The sequence below is a fragment of the Scyliorhinus torazame genome, chromosome 10, assembly GCF_047496885.1.
Source record: "Scyliorhinus torazame isolate Kashiwa2021f chromosome 10, sScyTor2.1, whole genome shotgun sequence".
NCBI lineage: Eukaryota > Metazoa > Chordata > Chondrichthyes > Carcharhiniformes > Scyliorhinidae > Scyliorhinus > Scyliorhinus torazame.
This window is the reverse complement of record NC_092716.1, coordinates 156,190,345-156,208,595: the sequence shown is the minus strand read 5'-3', so window position 1 is coordinate 156,208,595 and position 18,251 is coordinate 156,190,345. Positions and strand designations below refer to the sequence as shown.

Below are 18,251 nucleotides of genomic sequence, written 5' to 3'. Positions count from 1 at the left end.
ACTAAGGCCAATCTCCAGCCCGTTATCGGAAGGACCCCTATCTAACGGCCTCTCATGATCTAACCGGCTCCCCAGTGAGCGGTCATGTGGGCGCCCTTTAGCAGACCTATTTAAAAATGTGTAGCTCGCAAAATGGCTGCTGTGGGGATTGGAAGAAGTGAGTAGCCATCTTGGAAATTGGGCAATCAGCCTGGGGGCACCATGGCTGCTGCTCCAGTACTTGGGGAGGGTGTGTGGTAGTGGTCCTGTCAGGGACGGGGGGGGAGGTCAGCCACAATCGGTGGGAGGTCACCCCTGGGATCGGGGCTGAGGGGCTCAGCGCCCGCGAGTCCGACATGCCACCCCCCCTCCCCCCCGGATCGTGTGTACCCATAACAGGGCCAACTCCAGCTGCTGCCTGTCTGCCCCACTGATCACCCCCAGGACAGAGCCCCGTGGTAATATGGTGAAGGTCACTTTAACCCCCACTGATCATGGCGGCCTCTGGCTGCACAGTTGAAGACTATTGCTAATAGGGAACTGGTAATGTCAGTAATGTGAGCACATCACAGCTTCCAAGTGGATTTTTGTGGGTAGACGTGCCATGCCGCAGGCAGGTATTATTGTCTAGCATCCCAATCACGATGAGGCCTGGACTCTTTACCTGAATACTGGAGACTTCATCACCGCAGGGGCAGCAGCCGACAATCAACCACCCAGGAGCTGGTTTTCAGCACTGGGGACATCCCCGTGACCAGAGGGTGGGTTTGTGCATCAGGAGAGGCCGGAGGGGTGGATTACCCATGCCCGGTCCCAGGACTGTGTCCGACGGGGGTCTGGGGTCTGAGTGCTGTGGCCGGAGGTGGGCATGCACGGCCGGCGTCCCCAGCACAACTGGCCCATTGGATCACACCCTGGGAGATGGCAGGGAAGGTAAGGGTCGGGGTGGCTTGGGGGATTTTAGGGTCCAGGGGTGGAAGCTATAACTGGTTGTCGGTCATTCACCCTCTCCAATTCCCGACAGATATCACTGTCTGGATGATATTGTAGACCCTGCAGCAGCTGCCCTTGTGGTGATGGTGGCAGTCGAGGCAGCTAGACACCACAGAAGGTGGCGGCAGCAGCGTCGGCAGAGGCTCGAGGCAGCAGCCCATCTGCAGGGGCCCGGCCCACACCCTGAGGACCTGGCCGCCCATCAGGCCAGCGAGGGACCCAGAGGGGGAGGCTGGCGACGGCCCAAGGTGTACAGCATATCCCAACCAACAGCCCACAAGTGCATCCATGAATGAAGGCACAGATGCCCTCTTTGCCCGGGCAGCTGACTGTATAAAGTCTGACCTGGACTAAGCGCTTCAAGATGCCTGGACAGCAAGATTGTCCACCATTGCCGGGATGCCCCAGGTCTAGGGGTAATAGATGACACGCATGTCGCCTTGCAGCACCAGGCATTCCGGAGCACCGTTCTGGAAAGGATTCCACTTCCCTGAATGTTCAACTTGCGTGCGACCACCACTTCAAGATCATGCACGTGTGTGCAAGCTTCCCTGGGACTGTGTACGACAGCTACATCCTGGGGCAGTCAGAGATCCCCTGCGTCTTTGACGGGTACCCCAGGATGACCGGTTGATTCTTGGGTGATAAGCGGTACCCGCTTAGGACCTGGCTAATGACGCCAGTTACTGATGTGGAGACCCGATACAATGAAGACCACATGGCCATCCGAGATGTCATTGAGCGGTGCATCGGACTGCTTAAGATGCGGTTCCGATGCGTGACCTCGCTGGTGGTGCCCTGCAATACACACCCCCCCCCCCCCCCCCCGGAGGATCGTCTGCTTTGTGGCGGTCTGCTGTGCCCTCCACAACCTTGGCACAGCAGCGGGTGACTTGCTGGAGGAGGAACATGCACCCTCTTCAGAGGAGGAGGGCGATGAGGAGCTGGACCAGGAGAGGCCGGAGGATGAGGCAGGGAAGGACCCGTAGGAGAGCCAGAGAATGGAAGACAGGTGGTGGTGGCAGAAAGAGTCGGCATGCCTGGAGGGCCAGGGCGGCCCTCGCCCTCACCCACTTCTCATAGGATGTGGCCTCATCCGTCATCTCATCCCCTCTCCCCATCTGCCTGCCGACCGTGAGATGTGCTGTTGTCAAAGGGAGGGGACTCAGGAGAGCTGGCGATTGTCGTTGTGTCCCTGTAAGGAGGCTCTAGGGTGGTCCAAGCGCTCCCTCTTTCCGGTCGGTGCACGTAGGGCCCTGGGGTTTACCTTAGGATGGAGGGGCAGCTGGTTTGAGCTCCAGAGGCCCCTGCGACATCTGGCTCTGCCAGCACTGGTGGCTCTCCATTGTCTGCACCATGGTGTCGATGACCTCAGCGACCGGCCCATGGTCTGTAGTGCCTCCCCACAGTCCACCTGCGACTGGGATATGGCCCTCAGAGACCGGGACATGCTCTGGGACATGTCATCAATGCCCACCTGAGACTGGGACACTGTCCTCAGTGATTGGGACATGCTCTGGAGCGTCTCAGCAATGCCCACCCAAAACTGAGACATGTTCCACAGCACTTCAACAAGGTCCATCTGCATCTGCAACACTGCGGACTGGCTTTAGGGCACAATCTGGTGAGCACCACACATTGCACCATCGTGTCTGCATCAGCTCCGGGATAACCTGGTTCAGTTCTTGGCATCTGGGTCCTGGGATCCAGCAGACCTCTGACTGCTGTCTCATTTCGGGTTCCTGCCTCCGTCTGATGTGCATCAGCAACTGTGTGGTGCTCATCAGATTATGCCCCTAAAGCTAGTCCACAGTTTTTGCCCACCGAGATGAGTGCCTCTGCGCTGGTGGAGGGTGTGGATGACAGCTGCGACGCCTTGTCGGTGGCATCCTCAGAACTCTCCTCCACGGTGATCTCTTGGGAGACGGGTGGCACCACAGATGGGTCGGCACCATCAGATGGAGATCCTGCAGGAGAAAAGATATATGGGTCAGTGGGAGGGAAGGATCATTATGTCTGGTGTGAACAACACGCGTGTGACGTGTCATTTGGGTGGGGCCGATGGATACTCACCTCTGCACCACAGGCCAAGCTTGACGTCAGTGACCGATCTGTTCTCAGCCACCCCCACAACATCCAGTGCCCGTTCCTCATAGAGGGTGAGGACTCTGGTGTTCAGCACCCCGCCACCCATTTGGGCCCTTCCCCATCTGTTGTGGGCCAACATGTTGTGGGGAAACAAAGAGGAGACATTGTGAGTTGCATGCTTCATGCATCGCGGGATGGGGGGGGATGGGTGTGGTGTGTTGGGGCACAGGCGTGGGCTGGGGGTGATGTGCCAATCGCAGGATCACCAGGGAGGGGTGGCTGGGGATGACAGGCAGGCGGCCAGAGGTGGCAGGCAGGGCCAGTATCAGGGGTCGCTGCCAACTCACCAACTCCAACTGCAGACCGGTGGAGGGTCATTGAGTCTCTTGCGGCACTGTGTGGCAGTCCTCCTGGTGACATTATCCATGCTGATGGCCACTGTCACTGCCTCCCACGCGGCACTGGCTGTCCTGTGACTGACCCTCCAATCCCCTGGGGAGAATATGGGGCGAAATTCTCTGGAAACGGCGCGATGTCCGCCGACTGGCGCCCAAAACGGCACAAATCAGTCGGGCATCGCGCCGCCCCAAAGGTGCGGAATGCTCTGCATCTTTGGGGGCCGAGCCCCAACCTTAAGGGGCTAAATCGACGCTGGACAAATTTCCACCCAGCCAGCTGGCGGAAAAGGCCTTTGGAGCCCCGCCAGCTGGCGCGGAAATGACATCTCCGGGCGGCACATGCGCAGGAGCGTCAGTGGCCGCTGACGGCATTCCCGCGCATGCGCTGTAGAGGGAGTCTCTTCCACCTCCGCCATGGTGGAGACCGTGGCGAAGGCGGAAGGAAAAGAGTGCCCCCACGGCACAGGACCGCCCGCGGATCGGTGGGCCCCGATTGCGGGCCAGGCCACCGTGGGGGCACCCCCCGGGACCAGATCGCCCCGCGCCCCCCCCAGGACCCCGGAGCCCGCCCGCTCCGCCTTGTCCCGCCGGTAAGGTAGGTGGTTTAATTTACGCCGGCGGGACTTCGGCCCATCCGGGCCGGAGAATCGCGCAAGGGGGCTGGCCAACCGGCGCGGCACGATTCCCGCCCCCGCCGAATCTCCGGTGCCGGAGACTTCGGCAACCGGCGGGGGCGGGATTCACGCCAGCCCCCGGCGATTCTCCGACCCGGCGGGGGGTCGGAGAATCTCGCCCATGGTTTCCTGTCTGGATCCCTCTACACCCAACAGTCTGGCCAGATCGGCATCTCCGAATCGTGGTGCGGGTCTCCTTGGCGGCATGACTGCTTACTCTCTGCAAGTTTAGTCTGCAGGATCGGTTGAAGTGCTACTGCCCCTGGTTATCGGAGAGCTTCCATGCCAGGTCCAGGTGAATCAGTTGGAAGGACAATCACTGGCCCAATTTGACGTTAGATATCGGTAGCGGTCTCACCGCATCAGCCATCGGGAAACATCCGTCAATTCCCGCTCGCTACTACACTTAGAAACGTTTCTGTTAGATCGCTTCCTGTGTTTACTGCAAAGGTTAAGGCACTCAACTTGTGGATCTATGAAACCACTGGTTTTCTCAACTTTCATTTATATAACACCTCCAATGTTGTAAAACGCACTTGACGGGAGCATTAACAAACCAAATTGACACTGAGTCCTATTATTGGGGACAGGTGACGAAATGTTTGGTCAGAACAATAAGCTTTAAGGACTGTTTTGAAAGGAGAGTGAGGGCGGTGGGTGTAAAGAGATAATCCCTGTGATTCAGGCCCAGGGAGCTGAAGGCACAACTATCAAAATGGTGTGATTAAAATCAATACCCGGAGGACAAAGTTGGAGGAACGCTGGAAGGTTGAGGGACAGGAGAAGAATACAGATATGGCGGGGATTTAAAAAATAAATTTAGAGTACCCAATTACTTTTTTCTCCAATTAAGGGGCAATTTAGTGTGGCCAATCCAGCTACCCTGAACATCTTTTGGGTTTGTGGGGGTGAGACCCAAGCAGACACGGGGAGAATGTGCAAACTCCACACGGACAGTGATCCGGGCCAGGATCGAATCCGGGCCCTCGGTGCTGTGAGGCAGAAGTGCTAACCACTGCGCCACTGACGATATAAGGGGGGGGATTTGGAGTATAGTAAGAATTTGAATTTTGAAATGAAGGGATTTTTCTGGACAAGGAGCCAATGAAGGTCAGCGAGCACTGGGCAGATGAGGCAATGAGACTTGGAGTAAGTCAGAATATAGGCAGCAGAGTTCTGGATGGCCTCAGGTTTATGTAGAGTAGAATGTGGGAAACCAGCGTTAGGAAATGTGCAATGGAATAGTCAAGTCTAGAGATTAGAATTTCAGCAGCAGGTGAGTTAAGGCAGGGGAAGAATTGGCCAAGAGGACAATAAAGTGGGGAACAGTAGGAGAGTGTCTCTGCACTGGACTAGTATTCAAAACATGAAATTCAAATCCCATATTGTAATTGGCAGTACAACTGGAAATAAAAGAGTGACTACAGAAAACCTTTCTTAAAACCTCAACTGGTTCACAAATGTCCCTGGTCAGGACTAAACCTGACTGCAGTTTCACCTCAACATGGCTGATGCACGATCAATTAGACTCGAAGACGAGGTTATATCATAACTGAAGGCTTTAATAGACTATATCTGTTCCCCAGCAGCTTCGGTATAGAATGAGGGCTGCTGGGACGGCATCTGTTCTTATACCCCGCCTGTCAGGGCGGAGCCACATACCAACATCCAATGGCAAGCTTCTAGGCTCACCCAATGGTCTACAGCCTCTCGGGTACCGCAATACCTGATACAACCACAATGGCTAGCCTCAAAAATTACCCAGTTGTAAGAAGAAGGCTTATAGGCAAATTCGAGACATAACTGGGTAGTAAATATTGCCAGCAATGCCCACATCCTGAGGACAAATAAGAAAAACACATTTTGTGCAGGCTTATATCCAGTTCACTAGCGTCCAGTTTGATACCTGACTTGTAATAAAACTGTCTCTGCTGGCCTGAAGCCAAGGGTACTTGCATACTGTTTCATCGCTACACTGCTGAAGATAAATGGGCATTTCATACTATCCTGGAGTATTCCATGAACATTGGCCCTGGTGCAAAGTCTCGTACAGCTTTGCAAGGCCCACTGGTAGCCTGCAAAGTCCTGACACACAGCCAGTTAGAGTGGTGCTTTTCCTGCCAAGACTTCAATCAGGGAGATTCCAGCTTCGGGGATTTTGCAAGCTATGACATAATGATAAGTTTCAATCAGGAAGCAGGAAAAAATATGTGGAGTCTTCCAGCTAAATATGGAAATGTTGGCAGGTGCACTGAAGGGAGGCATAACCTGCCAAGGTTCAGCACATGCCACCTTGAGACTCATTGCTTGACTCACAAACATAATTTATTCTTTAATGCTCTATTTCCAAATTGAGGGGGGGTGTTATCATCTACATAGGTAATCCGTTCAAATGGCCTCATTCCCTTTCCTACCTAACAGAGACATTTTCAACAACAACATAGCATTTCTACAGCACCTTTAACAAGGTTTTTAAAAATGTTTTTATTGAGGATTTTTCATATTATGCAGAACAAAGTTAAGAGTGAACATACATTGAAAACAAAGGTATATTTATATTTTCCAAAAAGAAAATGCTGGCAAATATCAGCAGATCTGGCAGCATCTGTAGGGAGATAAATTAGCTTTGGCAAGGGTCATCTGGACTCGAAACGTTAGCTCTGGCTTCCCCCTCCCTCCCTCTGGCTTATTGGCTGTTGGCTACAAACAGGTCTTGGAACAACTGGATGAATGGCTCCCACATTTTGTGCAAGCACTCCCCCGACCCCCGGATGGCAAATTTAATTTTCTCCATCTGGAGAAATTCCTACAGGTTGGACAGCCAGTTTGCAGCTTTGGGTGGTGCTGCTAATTGCCAGCTGAGCAGGATTCTCCGGCGGGCGATTAGAAGTAATAATAATCACTTATTGTCACAAGTAGACTTCAATGAAGTTGCAGTGAATAGCTCCTTTTCACCACATTCAGGCGCCTGTTCGGGGAGGCCGGTACGGGAATTGAACCCGCGCTGCTGGCATTGTTCTGCATTGCAAGCCAGCTGTTTAGCCCACTGTGCTAAACCAGGGAGGCAAAGACAAGGGTGTCGGCCCCCCTCCCCATGAAGAGATCTGGCTGTTCTGATACCCCGATGACTGTCACTCTTGGGCATTACTTCACCCTCACCCCCAGCACCTTGGACGTTTCCTTGAAGAAGGCTGCCCAATACCCGATTAGTCTGCAACAAGACCAGAATATGTGGCCGTGGTTAGTCGGGCCTCCGAGACACCATTCGCATTTGTCCTCCAACTCCGGGAAGAACCAGTTCATTTGGGTTCTGGGTAAGTGGGCTCTGTGCACCACTTTCAGCTGCATTAGGCTTAGCCTTGTGCACATGGAGGTGGAGTTGACCATATGCAGTGCTTCGCTCCAGAGACCCCACCCTATTTCAAACCCTAGGTCTTCCTCCCACTTTTCCCTTGTCTCATCCAGCGGTGTGTATTCCCTTCCCAGTAGTTGCCATACAGGTTGCCGCAGTTCCCCTTCCGTAAGATGTCTGCGCCCAGTAGGTCCTCTAACAACAATTGTTGCGGTGGTCATGGGTATGTCTTTGTTTCCCTCTGTAAGACGTTTTTGACCTGCATATATCTTAGCTCATTTCCCCCGTCAGCTGGAACTTCTCTGTTAGTTACACTAGTATTGTCAGTCTGTTGTCAGTGTAGAAGTCCCCAACTGTCAACGTTCTCCTGTCCTGTCTTCACCTTTCGAAGATGACGTCTATTATGGCTGGCATGAACCTGTGGTTGTTGCAGATGGGGGCCTTAACGGACATTTTGGTTCATCCAAAGTGCTGTTGTACTTGGTTCCACGACCAGAGTGTGGCTATTGATATGTTGGGTGTTCTGGATCACACACAGGTCACCAACACTGGAAGTGGTGAAACTCTCTTTTATTATAAGGTTAACTATATTAACATACTTGAACTGTGGGTAAATGCAATACCAGCTTTAACTGTTGACCCTTGCCTAGTCCTAACCAGGTGATGCACTCAGCACATGGTGAATGTCTGTGTTGCAGGCTGTGAGCTCTGTGCTCCGAGCTGGCTGCTACTAGAATGAGCGGGAACTCTCCTGTCCCCTGTCTTTATAGTGCGTGTGCTCTCACTGGTGATTGGCTGCGGTGTTGTGTATGCTGATTGGTCCCACTGCATGTCCATCAGTGTGTGTGTGTGTGTGTCTGCACCATAATATACTGGTGTATATTATGACAGCTATCACCACTGGGCTCGTTGAATGTTCAGTGGGGATGGGAGCGCTGCCATGGCCAGGGCCCGGAGGGAGATCCCCTGCAGGAGCTCTCCTCCATTCTCACACACTTGGATTCTGGCACCTTTATCCACCCCTTTACTCTTTCCACAGTTGCTGCCCAGTGGTAATACTGCAGGTTTGGGAAGGCTAAACCCCCTATGGTTCTCGCTCTCTCCAGGACCTTCTAAGGGATCCTAGGGCCCCCCCCCCACCCCCACCCCCACCCTCACCACCACCACCACCACCACCACCGCACACAAATGCTATGATCAGGTTTCCTTGGGGATGTAGATTGGTATGGATCTAAAAGGAAGAGGAACCTGGACCATAAACATAGTTAAACGCTATCAATGTACGTCACAGAAGACAGAATTTCTCACCGAGCCACATAAGGAGATATTAGGGCAGATGATCAAAACTTGGTCAAAGGGATGTTTTAAGGAGCAGAGAGAGCCAGAGATGTGGTGAGATTGAGGGACGGAATTCCAGAGCTTATTCAGGCAATTGAATGAAGGCTCGGCTGCAGTGCTTCAGTGATTAAAATTGGACTTGAAGTGGGCTAGAGTGGAGGAGCACAGAAATCCTGAAGTTTGTAGAGCTGCAGTGGGTTACAGAGATGGGGAGGGGATAAGGACATGGAGATTTAAAAACAAGGCTGATAACTTTAAATTTGGGTTATCACGTAAGTCAGGGTGCATAGGGATGACAGGAAAACAGGACTTTTACATTTAAACTAAATTAAACAGATTTGTGCTTCTACTAAAATAACAATATTGAAATATCAAATGAGTGAATTGACTGTTCACCATTAAAATTTGCAAAAGTCTCTTCGAGATTTATAGGTTTTAACACTCTATATTAAAAAACCTGATTAAAAGCAGGTCCAAGGTGGAATGCCAAAGTAGGAGAGGCATTCACACAGAGGACAATGTTCTGTTATTTGGCTACACAGCACAATAAATGCCTTTATTGTCTTAAACATTGTGCTGATATAATGCACAAGGAGCTCTGCAATAGGCTTTTACCAGAGGCTAAAATCAGAGACAGACTTGAGTCCACACAGGTGAAATTAAATAGTTTGTCACAGTCAGAGATAGCCTACAGGCCAGCAGTTGCCATGGGGCCAGTCACTGCTGTAATAGGTGTATCTTAGCAATTAATGTTTGACTGAGTCAAGATAAGGCTTGCTCAAGTAATTTATAAACACGCGCACACGTACAGACAGGGCGGACTACGTTAACCTGTCGGAATTGGTGTAACTGTACGGTAACAAACTCAAAATGCACCTGTAACCCCAACCCAGGGTAACTAACTCTCATGGAGAAAATTAAGGGTCACTTTGGCATGGCGGTCGATTACGATTGGGTGGGTGTGGGAGGGGGACTGTGAGAGTAGGAAAATGGGAATAGATTGGGTACCATGCAAGTTAAAGGTCCGAATTATGGGGGGAAAAGCGACCTGGATGCATGTAGCCCGGGACACAGGACAGTGGACTCAATCAAAGGACAACTCCGTAAAATAGGGATGGTTGGTCACTCTGCCCCAACCATTGCCTCACGTTTTGCAACTCACGAAGGGAGCCTACCAATGGCTGAAGAAATTACCTGTTTCAGCCCCTTTTAATATGCAATTTTGGCTCTCATGTTGCACACAGGACAGCAATTGTTCTTCAGCTAATGCTGTTCGCTGCCTGCACTCTCTGATTGATCTCACAGGTCCTGAGGAGGTACAGCTTAAGTGATTTTGCCTCCAGGAGACGGAACATACCTCTGCCAATATTGCAGGCAACGCACTTCCGAATCATAGGAGTGCACTTATCCTATCTGATATGCATAACTGAATTTCTAGTCCATAAACATACATCAAACATTAACAGATGTGAACGATCATACATATGTACAGCCACATGTGAAAACGTATGATCATGTATATCTGTAGCAACATAGAAAATAGGAGCAGATTCAGGTCATTTGGCCCTTCGAGCCTGGTCAGCCATTCAATACGATCATGGCTCTTCCTCTATCTCAACTCCATATTCCAGGACTTTCCCCATATCCCTTGATGCTTTTAGAGTCTAGAAATCTATCTATTTTCCTCTGAAATATATTCAGTGATTTGGACTTCACAGTCTTCTGTGGTGGGGAATTCCACAGGTTCACCACCCTCTGAGTGAAGAAGTTTCTCCTCATCTCAGTCCTAAATGCCCTATGCAGCATCCTGAGTCTGTGACCTCTTGTTGTATACCACCCAGCCAGAGGAAACAACATCCCTGCAACCAGTCTGTCCAGCCCTGTCAGAGTTTTATATATTTCAATGATATCCCCTCTCATTCTTCTAAACGCCAGTGAATACAGGCCCAGTCGATCTGATCTCTCCTCATACGACAATCCTGCCATCCCAGGTATCAGTTTGGTGAACCTTCACTGCACTCCCTCTATGACAAGTATATATTTTCTTAGATAAGGAGACCAAAACTGCACACAATATTCTAGGTCCGGTCTCACCAAGGCCCTGTACAGCTGCAGTAAGCCATTCTTGCTCCTGCACTCAAGTCCTCTTGAAATGAAGGCCAACATACCATTTGCCTTCATAGCTGCTTGCTTCACCAGCATGCCTGCTTTCAACGAGTGGTGTACAAGGACACCCAGTTCCCTTTTTACATGAACATTTCCCAATCTATCACTGTTTAAATAACTTCACATTTATCCACATTATATTGCATCTGCCATGTATTTGCCCATTCATTCATCTTGTCGAAATCACCTTGAAGCAATCTTTCATATGCATATGGGTTCATGCACAAACATATTTTCATGATTTAGAAAGTGTTGTTTAATTAGAATCAGCCGCTAGCATCACACAAATGAACTGCTCGACAGGTCCCATGGGACACGTGGTTGGCGAATGTTCATAGAATCATGCAACACGGAAGGAGGCCATTCAGCCCATAATGCCTGTGCCAGCTCTCTAAAAGAATTGCTAATTAGGTTTGTACCATTTCATATATAAATCCTCACCTTTGCCCAGTGTTCCGTCCGGCAGCAAAGGGTGAGTTCACATTTTATAGTAGCACCTGATCACACCTCTCAGAAACATCCCAAAAGGCCCAGTGTGATGCCTTTTCTGGTATCCCCAAAGATCACAAACAAATGGAAACAAAAATGGCCACATTTTCCCATAGTTCGGCTGATCCTGGTGTCCTTTAAAAATGGTAGGTAGGGGCTCAATTCTTGCAATTTCCATTAGTGCCCACACCATGCATTCCCGACATGGTCAGTACCATTATGGGTGCAGGCATCTCATGATTCCCCCTTGCCACTGCAATTTTCATGGAATCAGACCAGCTTCTTAAGGACACACAGCTCATGACCCCTCAAAGGCATTGTGAATCATAGTCTAAATTTAGGAACCTTTGAACGGTATGTTTAAAAGATTTTACGTGCATTTCCTCCAAGTCCTCCATGTCCCGTGACCCCTCAATATCTCCAATGCCACCTCCATGATCCTTGCATCCTCCATCCCTACTGTATTATCTATGCTATCTCCATGACAACAACCTCACCTGGAGAAACAGGTGCCTGGTCACCTGTTTCTGCTGATCCAAAACAAAGAAGACCTCATTGCAAATGCTTTGTTGAGCTCCAATACTCACTAATAAATTAACTTAGAGAAGTTTAGTTTTCACAGGTGGAAGTGGAGTTTTGCTTTGATTCGTTGATATCTTTATGAGGCTATAACAATTTATTACTTCTTTAAACTCTTTCTTTCAAAATCTGTATATTTATTTGGACAAGATGAAGAGGTATGAGTGAAGTATAGCTTCTGTTAATGATTTTGCAATGGCACTATCTGATTGACACTTTTATAACATTATAAGAGCAACAGTTTTTTAGTGCAGATTTTCATATGGGTGTTTTTGTAAGTGCATTTGAAGACTCATTCTGCCTTGTTATTATATGGCTCATTGCTTCAATAGTGCATTTGGTAAGTGGATATGGATGATACAGGAGGACCATAGAAGAGGCATGGTGGCATGGAGGGGGCATGGGGAGTGAGTGGTGGGGTGAAAGGTGAGGGTTAGAGAGCCCAGCAGCCTTTAATACACTGGGCCAAATCACAGAGTACCAAGGTGGGCCTTCTCACCAGCCTGTCTGTAGCCACATTGAACAGCTTCCGTGGTTCGTGGGCCTGATTGGATTCTGAGTGAAAATAGTGCAGATAGGGGACATTTGTGTGGAGACATGTCCACCAAGTCTGCAAATCTGCAAATGTTATCATTCGGCTGCTTGCCTTGATGGTAAAATTACGGCCCTAAGTAATTTTCGGACATGAGGAGTGAAATACTTGTGTTTCACTGTGTGAGTTTCTTTGAAGTGCAGTCACTCATTATGTAGACCCATATGACAGCCATTCCTGCCACAACCTCCTCACACTGACAGCGATATGATGAGTGACGGGTTCATCTATTTTTGTTGGTGGTTGAGGAGTGAATGTTGGCCAGGGATCCTGGGGCAGCTCCATGATTATATTCAAATAAAATCTTGCACACCCACAGAAACTACTGGGTGGGGTAGCTTGCCCTTTGTTTAATAATTCATCCAAAGGATGACTCCTCCAGCAATGCAGCACCCGTTCGGCAGTACGCAAGCATCATCACAGGCCACGCACTGACGTGCTGGATGGGGTTTGAATGCACAACCTTACAAGTCCAAGAGCAAGTAGGCAGCCAATTAGGTTGACATTTGCTGCTTCAAATCACATCAGCCATGGACCAATTAGCAGCAACCTCACTTCTGCTGGGGGTTCATGTTACACTCCAGAAATTTGGGAATAGAAATCTTGGCTCGCAGTTCAGCTCGGCAACAAGGACTTGCCGCACTGGTCGGCGATATTGTTGTTCAGATGGGACATTAAATCAGGTATGCCTTCTCAGATATTTGTGAAGGAGCTGATGGCACTGCATCAACGATGAGCAGGGCATTTACCCCAGCCAATATTTATTGGCCAATAATGATCCCTCCGTCAGCATAATTAAAGCAGGTTACCTGCTGATTATCACATTGTTGTTTATGAGAACTTGTTGTGTGCAAACTGGCTGCTGGGTTTCCTACATTACAACAATCTAGGTTCCAATTAAACATTTTTGAAGTTTAGAATGTGTTTCAGGATGAACTTGAGGAGAACTTGAGGAAACCTTCTTCGTTTTTGTCTCTTACCAAAACCTGGAAATGGAGCTGAATTCGTTCGAAGGGATCACCCAATCTCGGTTGCTGAGTCTTTTTCTCGTTCCCAAGTTTTGAGAATGATCGAATAATCCCTGTTAGCCACAGTGAAAATGGTAAGATTTGCTTGGAGGAGATGGGCAAATTTTACACTTTGGGCAATAATGACTTCAAAAGAAATAAAAGTCGCGAGAGGTGGAGAAGTGGGGTCTGAATCAGTGTCGCCTGTTTTAAATTATCGATCAAAGGCAAAATGATCGTTAGGGAGTGATGCAGCTGGGAGTGCATTACCCAGGAAACTGTTGTGTGTCATCATGGGAAGGCCACAACTGGAAATAAATTAGGCTTGACTGGTGGAAGAGAAACAAAATGGTTGGATGTAGTGCCCAACTCCTTCCTGAATTAAAGGCAAGGATATTGACTTGCATAGATGTATTGGCAGCACGTCCTAGTGGTGCAGTTCACATGGTTCAGGTTCTACACATCAAAGGGATCACAGATTAGGAGACTGGCCTTTCAAATTTGGAAGTTGGCTTTAAATGAAGTTCAGACCAATGGAATGTAAGTTTCTTCTTTGCCTCGGTTATACTAGGATTCTCAGTGGAGCACAGGAAAAGGCCCGACTGGTCTAGCATCCTGACAGTGCAGAAGAAGGTCATTCATCCCATCGAGTCTTCACCGACCCTCTGAAAGAGCACTCTACCCTAGATCCACTCCCCTGCCCACCCTGCCCAATTCCTGTAGCCCCATAACCTACACATTCCTGGACACTAAGGGGCAATTTAGCATGGCCAATCCACTAACCTGCATATCTTTGGACTTTGGGAGGAAACCGGACCACCTGGAGGAAGCCCATGCAGACACAGTGAGAAAGAACAAACTTCACTCACACAGACCCCCAAGGCCGGAATTGACCCTGGGTCCTTGGCGTGGTGAGGCAGCTGTGCTAACCACTGTGCCACTCTGAGCTTACACTCCTCACGAGCCTCCTCCCACTCTGGTTTCCTCTGCACATTCTGCCCACGCATGGCCTCCCCCCTTCTTGTTGAGGTAGGCATTCAATGGGTTTAAACTTCTTTTTTCAACTGCTCTGCGTATCAGTGAGTTCCACATTCTTGTGCCTGGCCCTGTAAGTAACCATATTCTCAGCCCTACCCATACAACGATCCACATTTTCAGCACGCACTCTCTTTCTAAAGAGACTTTGGTGCAGGCTCAACCCAGGTCTTTGTGATTGTGAGCCCTCAGCACAAACCTGTCCATAAGGTGAAGTTAATTGGCCCTACACCAACAATCTCACTCAGAGACCAAATAAATGGCTGGCAAGGGAAAGTCAATATATCACAGGCATGATGGTGGGTGTGGTTACATTTACGATGCACAGGAAGAAAGACTTACAATTATGCAGTACCTTCCCTGACCTTTTGCTGTTCCAAAGTGCCGAGTAAGGTGTAGTTACTGTTGTATGCTAGAGAATGTGGCATCCATTTGCGTCACAGCAAGCTCCATCAAACAGCAATGTGATAATAACTAGAGAATCAGGATGTGTGATTGTGGTTTAGGGTTAAATAGACACCGGCTGGTTCTCTTTGAAATTGTGTCACGGGATCTTTAATGTTCACCTGAGAGAACACAGGCATCTTTAATAATAATCTTTATTGTCACAAGTAGACTTACATTTACACTGCAATGAAATTACTGTGAAAAGCCCCGAGTCGCCACATTCCGATGCCTGTTCAGGTACACAGGGAGAATTCAGAATGTCCAATTCACCTGACAGCACGTCTTTCGGGACTTGTGGGAGGAAACCGGAGCACCCGGAGGAAACCCACGCAGACACGGGGAGAACGTTCAGATTCTGCACAGACAGTGACCCAAGCGGGAATCAAACCTGGGACCCTGGAGCTGTGAAGCAACAGTGCTAACCACTGTGCGACTGTGCTGCCCCATCTCATGGGGAAAGATTACACCCCTGACAATCCAGCACTCCCTCAATACAGCGGAAGCTTAGCAGAGTGCTTTGCATCTGGCCTGTGTTCTATTTGACCTAAATACTCACACAGATAAACACGCAAACATATTGTGATGATTTATAAAGTGTTGTTTAATTAAATTCAGTAACTGGCCTGCATCCAGACAAATTGATTGTCTGAGGTTCGAGACACATGGCCCACTGATGTTTGTTGAAAAAAATGCTTGGTGCTGACACTTGTGCAAAAAGTGGAAAATATTGCATTCTCCCTCAACTGATGTCCCTTATCTTGATGGGCTTCAGTATCTGAGTATATACACTGCCGAGACATTATGAGGGTGATGTCCTTCAGCTGCTACAGCCCCGCTGTTGCAAACCAAAGATCCAAGAATATTGCTTGGCTGGTCATTCCCAGGCAGAATATGTTTCCCATTTCAGTGCAATTAGAGAGCAGATTAAATCTTCAACCATTCATAACAACCATGGAAAGTCATCCTCCAATCCTCCCTGCATTCCCTGCCACTCCTGCACTCTCTCGTCCTCTTTCGAAAGCCATACCAAAGTGATAACGTAGTGGTTAAAAGAGATGGTGAGTACTTTTGCAGAGGCTCAAAGTCTCTCCACCCATCACTGGATATCGCTACCACGCACAGATGATGTGGTATTTCAATCAAACTCCCATTAATTGGTCCCGTTAAGAATGGCTGAGAATACAATTCAAGAGAGCCCATAGAGCCTATATGACACAAGAAAGAATGAGCAGGTTCTTCACAGAAGTAGGAGATAAGTGTGAGAGGTGTAAAGGAGGGCTAGCTAACCACATCCACATGTTCTGGCCATGTCTACCGTTAGTGGGGATTGGGACCTCAGTGTTTAAAACATTATCAAAAACTGTGAAGGTGGAAATATTAGCGGGACCTCTTGAAGCAATTTTTGGAGTGTCGGAAATACCAGGACTCGTGAAGGGAAAAGAGCCAATGTGGTGGCCTTTCCCACGTTGATTGCCTGGAGACAAATTTTATTAGGATGGATCTGAAGATCCTCCAAATATATCAACATGGTTAGGAGATCTTATGGACTTCCTTAAACTTGAGAAAATTAAGTTTACCCTTCGTGGCTCAGATGGAGAATTCTGGACGGGACGAGATGGAAGCTGTCCTTGTCTCCATTTCTAGATCTATTTGTTGCCTGCAGGTAAAGTGAGGGGAGATGGGATAGGGTAGGGGGGGCGGATAAAGGGAATGGTTTAATAGAAATAAGAGAAGAAATCTCAAATTAGGAGGATTGTATTTTGTTTATTTTATTATTATTTTTTTATAAAAATATATTTTATTCAAGATTTTTGGCCAAACATAACAGTACGTAGTGTTTCTTTTACACAACAATAAAGCAATATAAATAACAGTGGCCAGTTTTAAACAAATAAATAATATATAAACAAAAACAAAAACAAAACTGAATGGCAACTGCCTTGTCCAAAATAAATACTCTCCAAAAATACAATCCAACAATCCAATATACAATTACCTATAGCAAATACCTATACATATTATACATATACAATAACATCTCTGAGAGTCCGTTCGATTCCTACCCCCCACCCCCCTGGGTTGCTGCTGTTGTCTACTTCTTTTCCATTCCCTCTATCTTTCTGTGAGGCAATCGACGAACGGTTGCCACCGCCTGGTGAACCCCTGAGCCGAACCCCTTAACACAAACTTAATCCGTTCTAACTTTATGAACCCTGCCATGTCGTTTATTCAGGTATCCACACCCGGGGGTTTGGCTTCCTTCCACATTAACAATATCCTGCGCCGGGCTACTAGGGACGCAAAGGCAAACACGTCAGCTTCTCTCGCCTCCTGCACTCCCGGCTCTTCTGCAACCCCAAATACAGCCAACCCCCAGCTTGGTTCGGCCCGGACCCCCACCATCTTCGAAAGAACCTTTGCCACCCCCACCCAGAACCCCTGTAGTGCCGGGCATGACCAGAACATGTGGGTGTGATTCGCTGGGCCTCTCGAGCATCTCGCACACCTATCCTCTACCCCAGAAAATTTACTAAGCCGTGCTCCAGTCATATGCGCCCTGTGTAACACCTTAAATTGTATCAGGCTTAGCCTGACACACGAGGACGATGAGTTTACCCTACGTAGGGCATCAGCCCACAGCCCCTCCTCAATCTCCTCCCCCAGTTCTTCTTCCCATTTCCCTTTCAGCTCATCTACCATGATCTGCCCCTCGTCCCTCATTTCCCTGTATATGTCCGACACCTTACCGTCCCCCACCCATGTCTCTGAGATCACTCTATCCTGCACCTCCTGCGTCGGGAGCTGCGGGAATTCCCTCACCTGTTGCCTCGCAAAAGCCCTCAATTGCATGTACCGAAATGCATTCCCTTGGGGCACCCCATATTTTTCCGTCAGCGCGCCCAGACTCGCAAACGTCCCATCTACAAACAGATCTCTCAGTTGTACTACCCCAGCTCTTTGCCATGCTCCAAATCCCCCATCCATTCTCCCCGGAACGAACCTATGATTGTTTCTTATCGGGGACCGCACCAAAGCTCCCGTCCTTCCCCTATGCCGTCTCCACTGCCCCTAAATTTTCAATGTAGCCACCACCACCGGGCTTGTGGTGTATTT

At 49.0% G+C, this 18,251-nt stretch overlaps 1 protein-coding gene across 3 annotated transcripts in view; it reads right to left on the bottom strand.

Annotated features, from left to right (window-relative positions):
• Positions 1-18,251, bottom strand: part of creb3l1 (cAMP responsive element binding protein 3-like 1) — a 335,084-nt gene that overhangs the window by 250,512 nt on the left and 66,321 nt on the right. Inside the window, exon 1 of one of the 3 annotated variants that reach the window (XM_072518860.1) lies at positions 16,715-16,794. The exons of the other annotated variants lie outside the window; for them this stretch is intronic. The gene's annotated coding sequence lies outside the window, so the exon portion shown is untranslated. Of the gene's footprint in view, positions 1-16,714; positions 16,795-18,251 lie in introns of those variants that run through there. 3 annotated transcript variants of the gene reach the window in all.